General features: G+C 40.3%; 1 non-coding gene across 1 annotated transcript; it reads right to left on the minus strand.

Annotated features, from left to right (window-relative positions):
- Positions 1–307: 307 nt before the first annotated feature.
- LOC127124190 (small nucleolar RNA R71) lies at positions 308–412 on the minus strand. The gene has a single exon (XR_007803816.1). It is a non-coding gene; the product is annotated as a small nucleolar RNA R71 (small nucleolar RNA).
- Between the last annotated feature and the right edge of the window lie 16,908 nt (positions 413–17,320).

Raw genomic sequence — 17,320 nt, forward strand, 5'->3', positions numbered from 1 at the left:
TAAACCCCCTCATTCCTGCCAACAATTTCGAACTAAAACCATCTTTACTGCAATTAGTGCAACAAAACCAATTTGTGGGTCTCACTACTGAGAACCCAAATCAACATTTAAAAGTCTTTATCCAACTGGCCCACACCTTTAAATCCAACGGTGCTTCACCTGATGCGATTCGTTTAAGATTATTTCCTTTCTCCCTCGGAGATAGAGCATGTTCGTGGTTAGACTCACTTCCAGCTAACTCAATAACTACCTGGGAAGACCTTAGGAGAGTATTCCTTGCTAGATATTTTCCCCTAGTAAGATTGTTGTTCTTCGAAACCAAATAACTAGATTTACTCAAAACCAAGGAGAATCACTTTTTGAAGCTTGGGAGAGATACAAGGAGCTGTTAAGAGTCTGTCCACACCATGTCCTAGAACAATGGTTGATCGTTCATACCTTCTACAATGGACTCCATTATAACACAAAGATGAGCATCGATGCTGTCGTTGGTGGTGCATTGATGAACAAACCTTACCCTGAAGCTTGTGACCTAATTGAGGATATGGCCCAAAACTATTACCAATGAGGAACTGAACGAGCATCAGTAGAGAAAAAGGAGATCCAAGGTGGAAAACATGAGATAAGTTCTATGGACATGATGCAAGCGAAAATGGACGCTTTAGCCCTTAAGGTCGAACATATTTCTACAAACTCTAACACCGCAGCGGTAGTCCACACAGAGTGTGAACTTTGTGGATCTAAAGGACACGAATCGGCGGAATGTAACCTTTTGAACGACCTGAACACCGACTAAGTGAATTACACCCAAGGTAACCCATTTTCAAACACTTACAACCCCGAATGGAAGAATCACCCGAATTTTTCCTATAAAAACAAGAACCCTATCCAAAATTTTGCACCTCAAAGATCAGAAGTTTTTCAAGCCCAAAAACCAAATCAACGTATGCAAGCTGTTCCCCAGAAGCCTAACCTTTAGAAGATCATGGAGAACTTTATATCAAGCCAAACTCAGCAAAATAAAGAATTCCTAAACCAGAACATTCACGTAAACAAATTGATAACGCAATTAGGGACTAAGGTTGATCAGATAATTATTCACAATAATATGCTTGAAACCCAGATCTCACAGGTAGCACAAAACCAAGCCCCGCAAACTACACCTGGAGGATAATTCCCTGGACAACCTCAACTCAACCCTCGAGGGCAAGCTAACGCTATCACATTACGAAGTGGGACCGCTTACGAAGGGCCTTATAACCCAGCAATGAGCGAGTCCAAAGCTTCTAAGTAAAATATACCTACCAACCAAGGAGGGGAACTAGTGGAACCCGAAAAACAAACCGACCGAGAAGGAGAAGCCAATGATAAAACTTACAAACCACCACCCCCGTACAAACCACCAATCCCATATCCGCAAATACTTAAACAAATCAAAATCGATAACCAATACCAAAAGTTTATAAAAGTAATAGAGAAGCTTCATATAGAGATTCCTTTCACCGAAGCCATCACCCAAATTCCATCTTACGCCAAATTTCTCAAAGACATCTTAACCAACAAGCGTAGGCTTGATGATCCCAAACCCTTGGAATGCAACTTTATTTCCGAGAATAAACTTTTTAAGAAGGAGAAAGACCCTGGGAGTTTTTCTATACCTTGCATTCTAGGGAGTCATGAGATCGACAAAGCTTTCCTAGACTTAGGCGCTAGTGTGATTTTAATGCCCTTAGCTATGTGTAAAAGGTTAAACTGAGGAGAATTATAACCAACTAAGATGTCACTCCAATTAGCCGATAGATCTATTAAGTATCCTGTATGCATATTAGAAGACATCCCCGTTAGGATCGGTCAACTTTATATCCCGACAGACTTTATGGTCATGGATATCAAGGAAGACGACGATATCTCTATCCTTTTAGGTAGACCATTTTTATCAACAATCGGAGCTATAATAGATGTTAAAAGAGGAAAATTAACTTTCGAAGTAGGAGATGAAAAGATAGATTTTATTCTTTCAAAGTTCCTGATGGCACCAATCATAGGAGACGCATGTTACGCGATTGATATCATATATGAATGCATAAGGGGATTTAATCAAGAAGAACCTATGATCAAACCATTTTCAAACCCGAATGATGACGAGCTAAAGGAAACGGAACCTCACACTAACAAATGTTTGACCCTTACTCCAGACCTTTCACCAAACTTTCAAAAACCAGCTCAAGAACTTAAGTAATTGCCCAAGAACCTAAGATACGAGTTTTTGGATAAAGAAATGAACCGCCCAGTAATAGTTAGTGCCACCTTAAACCAAGACGAGATAAACCAACTCTTGAATGTTTTGTGAAGATACCCCTCTGCCTTAGGATACAACATCTCTGATTTAAAAGGTATAAGCCCATCTGTGTGTATGCACAGTATCTCGCTAGAGGAGGATTCAAAACCTTCCAGAGAATATCAGAGAAGAATCAACCCTGTAATGAGTGAGGTGGTAAAGAAGGAAGTTCTTAAACTGCTAGAAGCTGGTATAATCTATCAGATCTCCGATAGTAAATGGGTAAGTCATGTACGTGTGGTACCCAAAAAAGGAGGCATCACAATCATGCAGAACGAGAAGGGCGAGCATGTGGCTAAACGTATAGAAGGTGGATGGCGTATGTGCATAGACTACATGAAACTCAATAAGGAAACTAGGAAATACCATTTCCCCCTTCCATTCATAGATCAAATGCTTGAGCGTCTTGCCAGACACTCTTACTTTTGTTATCTGGATGGATATTCTGGATTTTTCCAAATACCCATACACCCCGAGGATCAAGAGAAAATAACCTTCACATGTCCTTACGGAACATTTTCTTATAGATGAATTTCGTCTGACTCTGTAATGCGCCAGCTACTTTCCAATGTTGTATGATGTCAATCTTCGTAGATTATCTCGACGGAATTATGGAAGTGTTCATGGATGATTTCTCGGTATGTGGGTTTGACTTTGAGAATTGCCTCATTAATCTTGAGAAAATCCTAGAAAGATGCGTAGAAGTTAACCTTGTATTAAACTGGGAGAAGAGTCATTTTATGGTTAAAGAAGGTATAGTGTTAGGACATATAATATCTGAAAGAGGCATTGAGGTCGACAAAGAAAAGATAGAAGTGATAGAAAACCTTAACCCTCCTAAGACTGTTAGAGAAGTCTAAAGTTTTCTTTGACACGCCGGTTTTTACCGACGCTTTATCAAAGATTTATCTAAAATAACAAAACCCTTGATCGGCCTTCTGATGAAAGACGTTGAATTCATTTTCAATGAAAAATGTATCGAAGCCTTTAATCATTTAAAACAAGCGCTAATTTCAGCACCCATTTTACAAACTCCAGATTGGACTCAACCTTTTGAAATAATGTGTGATGCTAGCGATTTCGCTGTAGGGGCTGTTTTAGGACAAAGAAAAAATAAGAAATTACATGTGATATATTATGCTAGTAGAACCCTAGATGCCGCTTGTGATACGGTGAACTGACTTTGTGTTTTTTGCTTTGAAAAGCAATGTTGCGGATAGCAAGAGTCGCCACCGACTTTTCTTTTATCCAATAAGGAAAGGCGGAAAAGAACAGGAAAGACCTTGATTAGATTTTGAGTTCGGGAGGTACATTATACAAAGGGAAGGTGTTAGCACCCTTTGTATCCATGGTTATCCATGGGCTCTTAATTGCTTAACTCACTTATGTTTTCCTTGTTTGAGAAAGTGTTTGAGAGATGTGGTGTGTTTAGAAAATATTTTGAAAGGAGAGTTTAACTTTATAATGATTCTTGTACGAATGTATACAAAGTGTTTATCTCGTTTGATTTTGAAAGATGTTTAGAAAAATATAACTCGGCGATGATTCTGGTGCGAATGTATACCAAGTGGTGATTTTCTAAAAGATGTTTTGGAAAGTGTGAGGTGTGAAAAGTATTTTAAGCTGTGAGCAAGCATTTAAGAGTTATACCTAACCAAGGTCTTTATAGGTATTTCCTATCCTTAGGAGGGTAAAATTGTCCTTACTATTGAGAAGTAAGTAGTCTTATCCTTTGGATGTAAAGGGACATCGTGGGGTCGTCGATTGGTCATTGAAGGCAACATTTGTAAGGATACCTTAGCATTCGAAGGGACGATCATCATTTAATCGTAGGCTACAACGAAGGGTCATCGAGGAACAAAGTCATATGTTCGAAGGCAACATTCGAGGGACAAGGTTCATCTCGTAGAGACATTGACCTTTTGATCGAAGGAACTATGACTTATCTGTTTAGGGACGATGATGATTTAATTGAAAGGGCCTTTTTCTAAGGGTATCCCCACATTCGCGGGACATGACCGTAATAATGTAAGGCAACAAAGAGAGGGATAAGATCACGTATTCTAAGGCAATGTAATTAGCCAAGTAATCATAATAAATCTCCACGATGACATCCCACAAATAAAGTGGAATGCCAAGCTATCTCTTCAAGAGTCATGGGAGCCCTTACAAAAACTCAGCAAACATATTAGAATAACGGGATGGGGTGCAATCAAGAGTTGCACCGAATAAAAGAATCATAGCAATAATAGTGTCAAGCAAGCAGCGTGCAAATGCAATATAAAACATGTCAAACAAATACAAAACAGATCAGAATGCAAACAGAAAAACAACTAATGTCATGTTCGCTACTGCCTCGCCTAGCGAAGGCCTGGCGAACCCTCGCTACATGTTCGCTTAGCGAGGTTCTAGCGAACGACTGCGGGTTCTGGGTTCTTCTTTGATACTGGTGCGATTTCGGAAACCCCAAACCCTATGGCATCCATTACAGAAATTACGTGATCGAATATTCACAGTATTATTTTACATGTTTATGCACATATAAACCCACATGCAAAACCTAACGATATTCGCCTTTCCAAGTTCAACCATAATGCCTCATACATTTAGAAATTTCAAATTGGGAGCATAGAGTGTTGGGAATAGGGCAAACCTGATTGGAGGGATCGGATGAAATTGAATTTGCACCATTGGGTTTGCAGGGTAATCTTAGGGTTTATGCCTGATAGGGTTGGTGGAGGTAACCTTTGTGCAGATGAGTTCTCTGATTTAGCTTCTAGGGTTTTCTCCGTTATTTTTCTGATCTCCCGTTGTCTCCCCCCTTTTTTCAAATGAAATTCTGGAATTTATAGCTGATTTTTTGTGTCTTTGTGGGCTTAGACTGAAGGCAATTCAGGCCCAGAATTTTTGTATATCCGCAAGCTTCGCTAGGCGAGTGAGCTAGCGAAGGGTTCGCTAGGCGAACACTCAGCGAGTGTTCCAGCGAATGCTCCCAGACTTGGATAAAAGCACAGCTAGTACTTACTCGCTAGGCGAGCAGGTAGCGAGCATTCCAGTAGCAAAATCAACAAGGTTTGTTGGAGCGAAGGAGAAAGTGTGGGCTTCGCCTAGCGAGCATGACAGTTCAGGTCATCTTCTAGATTTGGTAGCCTGTGCGCTGGATCTTTGTTCCTTTGAAAAATGAATAGACCTCTGTTGAAAGTATAAAAATTAACAGGCAAATTTTGGGGTATGACAGCTGCCCCTGTTCAATATTCTTAAACCGAGAGAATTAGAATGGTATGTACGCCATTCGTGATCTGGAGGTGGAAGATTATTGAACACTTAGAATGCCCCGAAAATTTTCACTTGTTAATTAAAGGATAGTCTTGAGGAGATGGGCTTAAAGATGCCATCCAGAAAGTTTGATGATGAGAGCTTCAGAGTGCGTCATATATTAGACCATATCTGGAGACATGGGTGTCACATTGAGTCGTATGCTAGACTGTATAATGAGTCATCCATTAGGTGATATTAGGGTGAGCTGAACCTGATGAGATAAGGATCAGAATGGGTTATACGCTAGACCGTATCTGAGTAGCAGAGTGAGCCGTCTGTTAGGCTATATTTGGAGAAATAAAGATCAGAATGGATCGTACGCTATATCGTATCTGAGTAGTAGAATGAGTCGTCCATTAGGCTGGTGACTTCACTGGGGATGAAAGATCAGAATGGATCATACACTAGATCATATCTGAGTAGCAGAATGAGTCGTCCGTTAGGCTGTATCTGAGATAAAAAGTAGTCGTACGCTAGACTACATTTCAGAATGTACCGTATGCTAGGTAGTATCTGAGTAGCAGAATGAGCCATCCATTAGGTTGTATCTGAGATAAAAAGTAGTTGTACGCTAGACTACATTTCAGAATGTACCGTACGCTAGGTAGTATCTGAGTTAGCAGAATGAGCCGTCCATTAGGCTGTATCTGGAGAAATAAAGATCAGAATGGATCGTACGCTAGATCGTAACTGAATAGCAGAATGAGCCGTCCATTAGGTTGTATCTGAGATAAAAAGTAGTCGTACGCTAGACTACATTTCAGAATGTACCGTACGCTAGGTAGTATCTGAGTTAGCAGAATGAGTCGTCCATTAGGCTGTATCTGGAGAAATAAAGATCAGAATGGATCGTACGCTAGATCGTATCTGAATAGCAGAATGAGTCATCCATTAGGCTGTATCTGATGATAAAAGGGGTAGTCATACGCTAGACTATATTTCAGAATGTACCGTACGCTAGGCAATATCTGAGGGGATGAGTATCCAAATGGGTCGTACGCTAGACCGTATTGGAACAATTGCAGGAACCATATGTTAGGCTGAATCAGAATGATCCGTACGTTAGGCTGTAACACCCTTCTACCCAAACGACATATTTAAATATATTATCAGAGTACAACATGTAGAAGAGTTTACATTTCTTACAACATAACACTTATTGCATTACAACATAAAACATATTATTTAATATTTAAAACTTCGCAGTGGACAACGACACCAATATTATAATTCATCATATAACAATTCATAATAATATCTCAACATATTCTCAACAAAACATCTCAACATTTAGTCATCATAAACAACGTAAATAATGACCACTATCTATCGAATCCCATAACCCCGGTGTCACATGACCAGAGCATTTGACTCGACTCTGTAGAATAACTCTACACTTATTCTTCAAACCTCAACAATAGCTACTCCTCTTTATCTGCACATTGCTCATCATAGATGAACATAAACACATGCAGAAGGGGTGAGAATTACGTTATTAAATAATAATATCACGACAGAAATATAAACATAAATATATTTCACATATGCCAACACAGCTCATCATAATCATCATAATCAACATACTCATGAACATCAACAAAACAACATATCAAATGCAATGCACACACCCATGCATGACTCAACACGACTCGGTATACCCATTTTGTGACCAACTACAGGATCACCACTCCCAGATTCATCACCATAGAATCCGAGTTCCCCACAAGGAACCAAGCCTCTCAACAAGCCCGGAGTCAACAACATCATTGGAACTCAGTCCGTTCATCACTAGGCATCGGCCTTTCATGAATGCATGCACACCAAACATGCATCATAATCAACATAGCAACAACAACATCATATAGTCATGTTATCATCATCATTAATAGCATGACATTCAACTCAACAAAACAACAACAACATTACAACGATATCACATCGTCACATAACACATTCATAAGTAAACACGTAATTCAACATATTATCATCATAAACACCTCATACACAATCATATAATCACTGTTAATTGTCTATAATACAATTACAGCGACTTACTAAGAGTTTCGCAACTCAACGTACTCAAAACTCACCAACATTAGTTTCTGCATTTTCCCAGTTCGCGCCGCCAACATAGGGACGCGCCGCGAACTCCTCCATTTTTCCAGGACGCGCCGCGAACGAAGGATCGCGTCGCGAACAATTAAATTCGCTTCAGTACGCGCCGCGAAGCAGGGTTCGCGCCGCGAACGATGCGTTACAGAACTCCTCTGAATCCTGCCCAGTTCGCGCCGCGAACTGGGCTTCGCGCCGCGAATCGCGTGCGAACAGAAGCCCTCTGTTGAGGAAACCAGCGCAGCTTTGCTTCTCTACTCGCCACAACTCATACTCCACCGCTAACAACTCAATATCGACATTTAACAGTCATATATACACAACATACTTCGATTACAGTGCATATGACTCAACAAAACTCACAGATCGGAGAATTTCCCATCAAAACCCCAACTTTCCCAATCTCCCTAAAATCCCCAAAATCCATCAATAATCCAACAGATATCATGAAATTGCTCGCATATTATCGTTTAATAAGGTTCAGACCCCTTACCTCTTTGGATTGAAGGAAGCTCTGAGCAATCTTTGGCCTTTTCCTCTTCCTTCTCTTTCTCTTCAGCGTTTCTCCCTCTTTCTCTGACTCTGAGGTAAAACACGTGAAAACAACCTGAGTTCTCACTTTGGCCTCTTTTATCCCATTTCCACTTTTACCCTTCCACTCTTCATATTCCATTTATTTTATTTATTTAATTATTATTAAAATCAATAACATCTAGAATAATAATAATAATTCCCAATAATTCAACTTTATTTAATTAAATTAATAAAATAATATTAACTCAATTAAATAATTCTCTTATTTTAATCGGGGTGTTACAACTCTCCCCCACTAAAAGAGTTTTCGTCCTCGAAAACATACCTCAAGCAAATAGAGCCGGATACGACTCCTTCATCTGATCTTCACGCTCCCAAGTCAAGCTCTCACCAGCTGGACCTCCCCAAACAACTTTCACTAGAGCAATCTTCTTACCTCTCAGGGTCTTCTCTTCTCGGTCATCTATCCGAATTGGCAACACCTCAACGGTCAAATTATCCCTCACCTGGATATCATCCAACTGAACAACATGCGAAGGATCCGCAATATATTTTCTCAACAGAGATACATGAAACACATCATGCAGATTAGAAAGCGACGGCGGTAAAGCTATCCGATACGCCACTTCCCCAACCCTCTTCAAAATCTGATACGGACCCACAAACCTCGGAGTAAGCTTTTTAGACTTTAAAGCTCTACCCACACCTGTCGTCGGAGTAACTCTCAAGAACACATGATCTCCCTCTTGGAACTCAAGTGCCTTTCTCCTGTTATCATGATAACTCTTCTGACGACTCTGAGAAATCTTCATTTTCTCCTGAATCATCTTAACCCTTTCAGTCGTCTGCTGCACAATCTCAGGTCCGAGTACAACACTCTCACCTGATTCATACCAACACAATGGAGTTCTACACCTCCTACCATACAATGCTTCATATGGAGCCATACCGATACTAGCATGAAAACTATTATTATAAGTAAACTCCACCAACGGCAAATAACTATCCCAAGAACCACTCTGCTCCAACACACAAGCTCTCAACAAATCCTCCAAGGATTGGATAGTTCTTTCAGTCTGACCATCAGTCTGAGGATGATAAGCTGAACTCAACCTCAACTTAGTCCCCAACGCTTTCTGCAAACTTTCCCAAAATCTAGAAGTAAATCTGGGATCTCTATCAGACACAATACTGGATGGAATACCATGTAGCCTCACTATTTCCTCAATATACAACTCTGCCAACTTCTCTAAAGAGTGATTAATCTTCATCGGCAAGAAATGCGCCGACTTAGTCAATCGATCCACAATCACCCAAATAGAATCATTACCTTTCACCGTCCTCGGCAATCCCGTCACAAAATCCATGGAAATGCTATCCCACTTCCATTCAGGAATCTTCAAAGGTTGCATCATACCTGCCGGTTTCTGATGTTCAATCTTTGACTTCTGACAAGTCAAACAGGCATACACAAACTTAGCGACATCTCTTTTCATACCAGCCCACCAAAACAACTTCTTCAAATCTTGATACATTTTAGTTGCACCTGGATGGATACTCAATCCACTCCTATGGCCCTCTTCAAGAATACTCTTTTTCAATTCAGACACCTCAGGAACACAAACTCTACCTTTAAATCGCAGGATGCCATTCTCATCAATCTCAAAATTACCACCATTACCCTGGTTAACCATAGTAATATGATCAACTAGAGCGACATCAACTTGCTGACCATTCCGAATATCTTCCAGAATTCCACTAGTCAACTTCAGCATACCCAACTTTACACTATCAGCGGAAACTTCACAACCCAAACTCATATCACGGAACTGTTCAATTAACTCAAGCTCCCGAACCATCATCATAGACATATGTAGAGACTTTCTACTCAGCGCATCTGCAACTACATTAGCCTTACCGGGATGATAACTCAATTCAAAGTCAAAATCCTTCAGTAATTCTAACCACCTTCTCTGCCTCATATTTAACTCTCTGATCAAACAGATACTTCAGACTCTTGTGATCACTGAACACTTCGAATCTGGAACCATACAGATAATGCCTCCACATTTTCAACACAAATACAACAGCTGCAAGTTCTAGATCATGCGTAGGATAATTCCTCTCATGAACTTTCAACTGTCTAGAAGCATAAGCTACAACTTTACCATTCTGCATCAAAACACCACCAAGACCCATCAAAGAAGCATCACAATAAACAACGAAGGACTCACCAGGATTAGGCAAGATCAACACTGGAGCACTGGTCAACCGCCTCTTCAACCCAACAAAACTCGCTTCACAAGCTGCATCCCACACATACACTTGACCCTTCTTAGTCAACTGCGTCAACGGCAATGCCAACTTAGAGAAGCCCTCAATAAATCTGCGATAATAACCAGCTAACCCCAGAAAACTGCGTATCTCAGTAGTAGACTTCGGAGTCTCCCACTGTAATACAGCAACAACTTTAGCCGGATCAACAGAAATCCCACCACTCGAAATCACATGGCCAAGGAAACTCACTTCCTTCAACCAGAACTCACATTTAGATAACTTTGCATATAATTTCTTTTCTCTTAACACCTGCAAAACAATTCTCAGATGTCCTGCATGCTCTTCTTCCGTCTTAGAATATATCAATATATCATCTATGAACACCACAACAAAATTATCAAGGTACGGATGAAATATACGATTCATATATTCCATAAACACACCTGGAGCATTAGACACACCGAACGGCATCACAGTGTATTCATAATGACCATACCTCGTACGGAAAGCAGTCTTCACAATATCATCTGACTTCACTCGGATCTGATGATAACCCGACCGCAAATCAATCTTACTGAAAACATGAGCTCCAACCAACTGATCCATCAAATCATCAATCCTCGGCAATGGATACCGATTCTTGATAGTCACCTTATTCAACTGCCGATAATCGACACACAACCTCATCGTACCTTCTTTCTTCTTCACTAACAATACTGGTGCACCCCAAGGAGAAACACTTGGACGCACAAACTTCTTCTCAAGCAATTCTTCAAGTTGCTTCTTCAATTCAACTAATTCAGTTGCCGACATTCTATAAGGAGACATCGACACTGGACTCGTACCTGGTACTAAGTCAATGGCAAATTCGACTTCACGTTCTGGAGGTAATTCACTTACATCCTCCGGAAACACATCTTGAAATTCACAGACAACAGGCAAATCTACACTCACCACTTTCTTATCCGCTTGCAGAGACGCAAATAAAGCGAATATCTGAGCTTCATCTTTCACAAATTCCCCCACCTGCCTAGCAGATAGAAATCTTGCCTCATCATTCTCACCAACTTCAGAAAACCGCACCGTCTTACTATAGCAGTTGATAAACACGCCATAGAATTCTAGCCAATTCATTCCCAGAATAATATCAATTTGGTGCAAGGGTAAGCACACCAAATCAACCACGAACTCTCTCTCAAAGATCGTCAAACGACAACCTCGACAGACAACAGAAGTCTTCACAGAACCATTAGCAGGAGTATCTATCACCATACTTCCGCCTAGGGACGACATAATCACACCAATCCTAGTCGCACACTCGTACGAAATAAACGAATGAGTAGCACCAGTGTCAACAATAGCAAGCAGTTCAACATTATTAATCAAGCAAGTACCTTTAATCAGATTATCTTCTTTAGGAGTTTCAGCCCCACTCAGAGCAAACACCCTACCAGTAGTGTGAGCTGCAGTAGCCGCCTTCTTCGGTTTCGAGCACTGCGAACTGATATGGCCTTTCTCGCCACAATTAAAACATGTCGGACCAGCATCCTTACATTCAGTAACTCTATGTCCAGCCTGACCGCATCGGAAACATCTCAGCACTTTCTTGGTACAGCTATCCGCACGGTGGCCTGGCTCGCCACACTTGAAACATTTACCAGCTATGGGAGATCCTCCTCCACTTGGCTTCTTCTCATCTACCACTTTCTGCTTACCTTTACCATTCGGAGATGCATAAGGACTACCACGATCCTTATTCTTCTTCTCACTAAGACTCTTGTAATGAGCAGTCCTAGCCTTGCTATCTTCATCAAATATCCTACACTTATTAACCAGTGTAGGAAACCTACGAATCTCCTGGTAACCAATGCCTTGTTTGATCTCGGGACGCAACCCGTTCTCAAACTTGACACACTTGGATTCCTCAGCATCAGCATTATTATAATGAGGACAATACTGCACCAGCTCCTCAAACTTCGAAGCGTAATCAGCAACAGACATGTTACCCTGCTTCAGTCCTAGAAATTCCATCTCCTTCTTACATCGCACATCAGCAGGAAAATATTTCTCCAGAAAGGCCGCCTTGAACCTTTCCCAAGTCATCTCAGCACCTGGTACTTCAATTCTCTGGCGAGTGTTATCCCACCAGTTTTCAGCCTCTTCAGATAACATATGCGTACCAAACTGCACCTTCTGTGCTTCAATACACGTCATCACCCGGAAAATCTTCTCAATTTCCTTCAGCCAAATCTGAGCACCATCTGGATCATAGCGCCCTTTGAATGTAGGAGGGTTATTCTTCAGAAACCTTCCCAAATTCTTAAACTCGTCGACCGGCGGATTCTGCTGCGCCTGCATAGCCTGCGCCATAGCAGCCAAAGCCTCAGCAATCGCACGGTCATTTTCTCCAGCCATACTCTCTTTCTGCACAACACAACCACAACCGTTAAATATCGACAGTGTCATTTACACTAATCGACCAACAGGGAAAACATCACATTATGACTCGACTGGACTGACAATGCTCTGATACCACTAATGTAACACCCTTCTACCCAAACGACATATTTAAATATATTATCAGAGTACAACATGTAGAAGAGTTTACATTTCTTACAACATAACACTTATTGCATTACAACATAAAACATATTATTTAATATTTAAAACTTCGCAGCGGACAACGACACCAATATTATAATTCATCATATAACAATTCATAATAATATCTCAACATATTCTCAACAAAACATCTCAACATTTAGTCATCATAAACAACGTAAATAATGACCACTATCTATCGAATCCCATAACCCCGGTGTCACATGACCAGAGCATTTGACTCGACTCTGTAGAATAACTCTACACTTATTCTTCAAACCTCAACAATAGCTACTCCTCTTTATCTGCACATTGCTCATCATAGATGAACATAAACACATGCAGAAGGGGTGAGAATTACGTTATTAAATAATAATATCACGACAGAAATATAAACATAAATATATTTCACATATGCCAACACAGCTCATCATAATCATCATAATCAACATACTCATGAACATCAACAAAACAACATATCAAATGCAATGCACACACCCATGCATGACTCAACACGACTCGGTATACCCATTTTGTGACCAACTACAGGATCACCACTCCCAGATTCATCACCATAGAATCCGAGTTCCCCACAAGGAACCAAGCCTCTCAACAAGCCCGGAGTCAACAACATCATTGGAACTCAGTCCGTTCATCACTAGGCATCGGCCTTTCATGAATGCATGCACACCAAACATGCATCATAATCAACATAGCAACAACAGCATCATATAGTCATGTTATCATCATCATTAATAGCATGACATTCAACTCAACAAAACAACAACAACATTACAACGATATCACATCGTCACATAACACATTCATAAGTAAACACGTAATTCAACATATTATCATCATAAACACCTCATACACAATCATATAATCACTGTTAATTGTCTATAATACAATTACAGCGACTTACTAAGAGTTTCGCAACTCAACGTACTCAAAACTCACCAACATTAGTTTCTGCATTTTCCCAGTTCGCGCCGCCAACATTGGGACGCGCCGCGAACTCCTCCATTTTTCCAGGACGCGCCGCGAACGAAGGATCGCGTCGCGAACAATTAAATTCGCTTCAGTACGCGCCGCGAAGCAGGGTTCGCGCCGCGAACGATGCGTTACAGAACTCCTCTGAATCCTGCCCACTTCGCGCCGCGAACTGGGCTTCGCGCCGCGAATCGCGTGCGAACAGAAGCCCTCTGTTGAGGAAACCAGCGCAGCTTTGCTTCTCTACTCGCCACAACTCATACTCCACCGCTAACAACTCAATATCGACATTTAACAGTCATATATACACAACATACTTCGATTACAGTGCATATGACTCAACAAAACTCACAGATCGGAGAATTTCCCATCAAAACCCCAACTTTCCCAATCTCCCTAAAATCCCCAAAATCCATCAATAATCCAACAGATATCATGAAATTGCTCGCATATTATCGTTTAATAAGGTTCAGACCCCTTACCTCTTTGGATTGAAGGAAGCTCTGAGCAATCTTTGGCCTTTTCCTCTTCCTTCTCTTTCTCTTCAGCGTTTCTCCCTCTTTCTCTGACTCTGAGGCAAAACACGTGAAAACAACCTGAGTTCTCACTTTGGCCTCTTTTATCCCATTTCCACTTTTACCCTTCCACTCTTCATATTCCATTTATTTTATTTATTTAATTATTATTAAAATCAATAACATCTAGAATAATAATAATAATTCCCAATAATTCAACTTTATTTAATTAAATTAATAAAATAATATTAACTCAATTAAATAATTCTCTTATTTTAATCGGGGTGTTACATAGGCTATATCTGATAATATTTGTATATGTTGTATTTGCAATAAATATTTGGGATGGGCTTAAAGATGCCATCATTAGGAGGACATCAGAATGCTTGTCAGAATGAATATTCATATGGATTATATTTGAAAAATGTATCTGAATCTTGAATGTAATTGATAAAGATCCGTCTAAATGAATCTTTATTTTGACTGTATCAGGAGGATAATTAACCTGAAAAAAAGTTAGCTTCATGCCATGTTATGATGCATGAGATGTTTTATGCTCTTGAAAATAAATACGAACATTGCATGCATGCATATGCTGTGAAATGATGTATGAATGAATTATGTGTCTGAAATTTTTTGCCATGGGAAAATAAATCCCGATATTCTGGTTGGAGATATTTATACTGATGACCCTTTCTTAGCCGGGGATATTTGATTTCTGTCTGATGGTAGAAATATTCAACAGAACCTGACTGGGGATAACACAGATGACCAGTCTGTCTAGTAGTGCCAATTTCTTCGGGGAATAACTGGTTTTGCTGGGGAACAGGATTTGCAACCGGCTTCGTTGGAAAGCATGGTTAGACCTTATCCTTGATCCTAAAGTCTTTTAGTAATTGCTATTTCTATTTTATGCATGTATTTTCGGTAAACATCAATCATATTCAAATGCATATATTAATTCGAATTAAATCAATGGACGTTTATGCAAACAAAACGGAGAAAGTAAAACAGAAGTATCTTTTTGGAAATAAAATTGTATTGATTTTGAAAGAGGGCCTATAAACAGGCAATTTTAATACAAGGAGACAGAAATCCTAGTAAAAGGAAATAGTCAAGAAAGCAAAGAAAACAGCTATGAGAAAAAGTCCTATTGATTAAATTCTGCTACTGCCATTATGTCTTCAAGCATCTCATCCCTTGTTGTCGGATAGAAGTGATTGGCTTGCTCAGTCCCTTTGACTTTGGTGAGGCTGATCGAGAACGGGACATAGTCATACACTTTAATCCCTAATTTTTGCCTGGACCGCCTTTTCAGGTTTTCAGTCCACCAGGATACCCTTTTTTGCCCAAGTCGCCTTTTCAGGTTTTCGACTTGCCGGGTGTACATTTTTATATGTTTATCCCTAATTTTTGCCCGAACCCTTTTGGTTCGCCGGGATGCCCTTACTTTTTCCTAGATACGTCGACCTAGTGGGTCTCTTTTATGCGTAGTATTTTTTAACTATGTCCGCGTTCACGGGATGCGAGAAATCTTCTCCATCCATTATAGTAAGCATCATGGCTCCACCAGAGAATACCTTCTTAACTACAAATGGCCCTTCGTATGTGGGAGTCTATTTGCCTCTAGGATCACCTTGTGGTAGGATGATACGCTTTATCACCACGTCGCCAATTTGATACACCTGTCTCTTGACTTTTTTATTAAATGCCTGGGTCATGCGCTTCTGATATATCTGTCCATGACAAACAGCCACAAGTCTCTTTTCATCAATCAAATTTATCTGATCGAGTCGAGTCTGAATCCATTCATCTTCATCTAAGCCTGCATCTTTCATAATTCTTAGAGAGGGAATATGAACTTCCACTGGTAAAACGGCTTCCATTCCGTAGACTAAAGAGAAAGGAGTTGCCCCTGTCGAAGTGCGTACTGAAGTGCGATAACCATGAAGAACAAATGGTAACATCTCATGCCAGTCTTTGTATGTTACTGTCATCTTTTGTATAATCTTCTTAATATTCTTATTAACAGCTTCTACGGTGCCATTCATCTTTGGCCGGTACGGAGAACAGTTATGGTGTTTTATTTTGAACTGCGTGCAGGGTTCAGTAATCATCTTGTTGTTCAAATTAGTACCATTATCAGTGATAACTCTTTCAAGGATGCCATACCTACAAATAAGACTATTCTTGATGAACCGTGCCACCACATTATTGGTGACAGAAGCAAATGAGGCTGCCTCTACCCACTTCGTAAAGTAATCGATGGCAACAAGAATGAAACGATGTCCATTAGAAGCAATAGGTTTAATCTCTCCAATCATATCAATGCCCCACATTGCAAAGGGCCAAGGGGCTGTCAACACGTTCAATGGAGCAGGAGGTACATGTACTTTGTCCGCATAGATCTGGCATTTGTGACAAGTTCTAGAGTGATGGTGGCAATCAGCTTCCATGGTAGACCAATAATACCCTGATCTCAGAATCTTCTTGGCCATCGTATGTCCACTAGAATGAGTCCCAAAAATACCGTCATGCATGTCTTCCATAATCTTTTCTGCTTCCTTTTTATCCACACAGCGAAGCAAAGTCGAATCCTGATTACGTTTGTATAATATTCCATTACTCAAAA

Source organism: Lathyrus oleraceus, chromosome 2 (assembly GCF_024323335.1).
Source record: "Lathyrus oleraceus cultivar Zhongwan6 chromosome 2, CAAS_Psat_ZW6_1.0, whole genome shotgun sequence".
NCBI classification, from domain to species: domain Eukaryota; kingdom Viridiplantae; phylum Streptophyta; class Magnoliopsida; order Fabales; family Fabaceae; genus Lathyrus; species Lathyrus oleraceus.